This window comes from Rhipicephalus sanguineus, chromosome 6 (assembly GCF_013339695.2).
Source record: "Rhipicephalus sanguineus isolate Rsan-2018 chromosome 6, BIME_Rsan_1.4, whole genome shotgun sequence".
Classification (NCBI taxonomy): Eukaryota; Metazoa; Arthropoda; class Arachnida; order Ixodida; family Ixodidae; genus Rhipicephalus; species Rhipicephalus sanguineus.
Window position 1 is genome coordinate 27181663 of NC_051181.1, and position 5344 is coordinate 27187006.

Sequence of the window (5344 nt, forward strand, 5' to 3'; positions counted from 1 at the left end):
TTGTCGGGCAAACCTGTACACCGTAAAAAAAAAACAAAAAAAAGCAATCACGCTCATGGTGTACGACCGCGCGCCTTGGTGGCGCAGTGTTTACAACGCCCGCCTGTCCACTCGAAATACCCGGGTTCGATAAGGTCCATAGCGGATGTAATTCGGTGGACACGAATGTTAGAGGTCCGCGTTCGTGCGATGCAGATGAGCGTGAATATCTGATAATCTGACGCTGTCGAAATTACAAGCAGCTCTACACTACGGCATACACCTTAATCATATCGTAGTTTTCGCACGTAGGATCCCAGAAATTGGTATCAACATGGATTTCACCATAGCGGCGAGCAGTAAAAGACGTCGCGTTTTGCGCATGAGGGATCGCACATTCCAGATTTATCACTAATGCTCGCGATAGTCGAGAAGGTACACCGTTTTTCTGCGGCTTCGCAGGTAACAGACGAAAATGAACCGACAACATTCAAGAACGCGCGCCTAAAATGTGTGGTGTGTTCGTGAACGTTGTCGGTCATTGTCGTCTGTTACCAGCGAAGCATGAGAAGCGGTGCACAGGCTAGAACTGCGAGCACCAGAGATATTTCTGTTGTCCGGTTTACAGCTGTACATTCTGTGCCACAGTTTACAAGTGAACATGGTTACATGGTTGACAAGGGTTTCATCACTGCAAGAATTCTAATTGTTCTCATTTGTAGATTTCCAATTGTGCTTAACCGGTAGGCGACGTACAGTCATCACTTCAACTCAAAGATAACGTCTAAGAGTGTGGCCAATAATTTACCAAAGGAATGGTTTGGCAGGCTGTGGTGTTTTGATAGAGGTATGTACCGCAGAGATTTAGTGCGGGCTTCGTGGTTATAGAAGCGCAGCCATACACATAATTACCGATCGCAGACGATATTTTTCGCCAACAAGATACAGTAAATCATAATATATTTTTTTACAAAACAGAATGTCACATGTAACACCACAGAATGTGCAATGTGTCATTCAATATAAGTGTGCCACGTGGTTGGACAATCGCTTTACAACTTTGGTCGAGCGTTGATTCTCCGTTTTCAAAAGTAGAGGTCGTTTTAAAAGTTGAAGTAGCAGGAAGGCAACAGGAAGAAATCATTACAAATTACGTTACAAATTAAGGGAGGTAAACCCGAGCTGTTGAATTTTTTCGCCAGGTGTTCTGGCATAGATGGAAGAAGCACGCCTTTATCGATACGTCTTCTCCAAAGTCGGCTTTTACAGCATTCATGATCGCCTTTTCAAAGTCGTATAATGACATCCGGATACAAAGTCAGTCCAAGGACTTCGCACTGGTCACGCAGTGAGCTGAACAGATCGTCGTACGATTCCTGGTTTTTCCTTGTCAAGAAGGCATAAGCAATTGACACAGCGCCCTCACCTAGCGTTACAAGAAAAATGTATAGCTGCAGACATGCCTTGGGAGCGAGATCGAAGTTTCCGCCAATAAACCAGGTGCTCTCGGCTGATAATTTCAAGCACGTTGCGCTGGCAGATACAAGCAGTCTGTTTTAGGTCTCTGGGCCAGTATCGTAGCAAAGGAAGTGCTCTGGACGGTTGCACGCGGCCATAGTCCAGGTGCCGGAATAACAAGATCCCTGAGCTCATAGGATTCGGTGGGTACATTTCGCTCCGCTGCTGGCGATAATGCCAGTTGGTCTGTTATTATTGCGCCCCGTCTGTATTCTCGCCTTTTGCGCCGTGGAAATAATACAGATATATATTTCTTGCACATTAAATATGAGTAAACTGCAATCTGCGCGCGGATACTTTTGTTTTTTGCAATGAGAAATAAAGAATTGCCGACTTGATGCCGCAATGTTTAAGGGGCCCCGGACTGGGGACGTTTTTTCTGACAGCGCAAATGGGGACATTTTTTCCGGGGACGTGTATTCAGCGGACGTATCTTCCGGGGACATTTATTCCGGGGACGTTTATTTCGGAACCCGTGCACGAGTGCTGCATTTAGCATTTGTTTTTAATTCCAGGTTTACAACTGTGATAAAAACGCCAGCCTGTCACAGGACCCCTGGCACGCGTGTTTCATATATGTAAACGTTGGATTGGGTTTATAAGAATAACGCACGAAAATAAAGGAAAACGTGATTTCCGCAAGCGCTGTTCCTGCATGGCCAGCGCTTTCACCTCTGTTGCGACGGCTTCGGCAAAGCAAGCGTAGAGAGTCTAAACCTTATTCAAACAAAGGAGTGGGATGATTCAACTAAAAATATTTGGGTCTCGTGAACACTGCCGTGCGTTATACTGAGTGCGATATGGATTGCTGCAGTGCTAGATTAGAACTTTCTGCTCACATACTTTTTTGGGGTCAGTGAAATTTTAATAAAAACTAAAATAATCCAACATCATTCGCTACGTCTCAATGCTACAGCTATTCCGCCGAATAGATGCCGAAAATATCGATGCGATGTCCTAAATAATTTCACTGGATCCCCTGCTTGGAATGTGTGAATAGAAGCTTTAATTTGAAAAGAAAAAAGCAAAGCGAAGTCGAAGCGACAACAATCCCGATCAGAGTACATACATTACGGCGCTTTCAGGGAAACCTTGCTCACAGTGAAGGAAATATGGATGAACCTTATTTCTTCTACGTTTTTTATAAGGCCTCCACGCTTTAGAACAAAACACACCTATTGTAAACCTCGGCTAGCCATTCGAGGAAATGCTGGCCTCAAATATTCATTTACATTCCATGCAAACATGAGCTCCATGAATTTGTCATTGATGGAGTCATTTCACTGTGAATAATTTCTGCTGTTGGTGTTACCATAATTTTATTTTGCATCATATGCAAGGTTTCCGTATGTAAATGCCCAAAGTACACCTTGTGAGGTCCCAAAATTCTCTTGTAGTTCTAGAAGTAGCAAAAACAACAACAAAAAAAAACAGGGCGTAATGTACCTTTTCCTCTTTGCTGTGACTCCTGGTAGAGATTTCAACTCAGTGAAAGACTAGTAACTAATGCTCTCCTGGTAGCTTATGAATGCATTTCACACACTAAGATTTTTTGCCTCTTTTTTTACGAGGCTTTCTATATTATTCAGCCGGCAAACAGTCCTGTTGAAACCTTTTGGTAAAGCGAAGTCTACAAGCATGTTATCGTCATTGACAGCTTAGAGAGAGAGATGGCACCCAACTTCTATGAAAGGTAGCGGAAGGAGTAGAAACTTCCGAGAGTTCCGTTCGGTTCATGGCGGCGTGTAACGCAAAAAAAAAAAGGCAGAGCAGAAAATGCACTGAGTACCACCAGTTAGAAATGAGCACTCTTTGTCAAGTCTGTCCTTCTTTTTTTTGCTACGTTGGTGCGCTGTTCCACGCCGTTCTAAGAAAGGATCGAGGCAAATTCCGCTGATTCGTCCGGCTTAGTAAGTTTCGCCCAACTTCCTTCGTTTTCCTATCTCCCTTTTGAAGAATCCTGTCAACAGTATACTGCTTTAATATAATTGTTGGGGGGTAGCGTCCCATGCTTTCTATTCCCTCCCCCTGCACCTCTTCCCTCAGCATGGGCTCCTTGAATTTCTCTAGATAACCATAGCTAATTGGGCTTAAGGATAGGGAGCCTAGTGTTCGAGTGGAAACAGCGACTGCCAACAACGCGGGAGGTACACGTTTTTTTTAACGCGTGAAGAGGTACGCTGACCTAGTGTTCCCTCTTCGGGCACTCATTTCTCAACCCCTCGTTTCCGCTTTAAACGCGAGTGCGTTAAACTGCTTCTTTCGCAAGAATTCCTATGTCGGCGGCGGCGTCGCAAACATGGCGGCGGGTTTGGACGCCCGCTTCGAACTGAATTTCGCGTTGATGTGGACGGATCCACTTCTTTCGTAGCAAATGACTGTAAAATGGCTTCGCTTGCCTTCAGGTAGCTTCGACGACCAAGGATTACGCATAACTTGGCTTAATTTTTGAGATCGCTAACGTCCCTAGGCTTAACTAGAAGATCGGTGTAAATAAATCTGCAACGTAAAAATTTTCGCTTTTGGTTCGTAGTCTATAGTTATTTACATTTATCGCATCTCGCACAAAGTCACTGTACTAATGCAACTATGTTTACAGCTCTGGACCTAGCGAACACACCCGGCCGTCACACGAAGAGACCGATGAAGCCATGAAGAGAGTTCGCGAGCACATGGCAACATTCGCCGCACGTTTCGTTAGTTACACCGCTTACCGCGCAGTCGAATAATGACTGTCGATGACTGGAAATCACTTCTAATATGCTCTTGAACAAACACACACATATTGCAGTTCCGCCGAGCGTAACACGGCATCGAGGCGAAAATATCGGTCACTTGTGAACACACGATATAGCAACGCGCCGGACGGTCTGGACATTGGAAATATCGGTCTGGACAACATTGGGCCGGCGCCGCCCAATGTTGCCCGCGTGCAGCGTATACCCTTGCGCTACTCTGAAATTTTCCAGTGACTCTAATGACGAGTCGCTGGACAAATGCCGACTGTACAGAGGGCAGACATGTTTGGAGTCTTCGCTGGTGCGAGGGGGAGGTGCGCGGACACTCATGGGAAGAGTGAGGAACTCGCGCACTGCAGCTGGGATGGCGGAGGAACCGTGACGCTTAGTGCGTGTATGCAGAGGCTCCGGCTGGCCCGAGCGTTTATCCACACGTACTGCTGACGATAAGGGGGTGTCCGTCAGGGAGCCGTCGAGTAGACGACAGAGCAGGCGCATTTGGGTCAGAGCACGACGTCGTTGCAGAGGACGTCACTTGGCCATCTTCAGGCGCGTAGCGTAATCCGCCGGCGGAGCGTGCGTAGATGGTGCGCGAGGCTCTTCTTTGTACGCTTTCGATGCGGGCGATAAGGTGATGCTGGTTGGGTGACCATAGGGCGCAGCCACATTCAAGGATAGGCAGCACGAGTGATGTGTACAGAAGGGCAAATGTTGAGGGGCCGCATGGTTTAGAGACTCTGGACACGAAGCCAAGGACGCGGCGGGACCTAGCAACGACGCTTGCAACCTAAAGGCTGATGTCCAGAGTGCTGGTGAACGTGACACCTATGATTTTCAGCGAATCCTTCGCGGGAAGAGGGATACGGCGCATAGAGTATGAGGGCTTCGCAGGCAGGCGAGCACTCGAGAACTTCATTACACTGCTTTTAGCGGGGGACAGCTTCAGGTGGTTTGAAACGATCCAGGAGTCGATCACCATTAAGTACTCCTGGAGATCCTGACTTGTGGTAGAAAGAAGGATAGGGGCAAGGATGGACGTGTACGTCGTCCGCGTACGGCACAAGGGGGAAACGTTTTTCCTGGGGCATGTCGTTGACGTGTATCCGGAA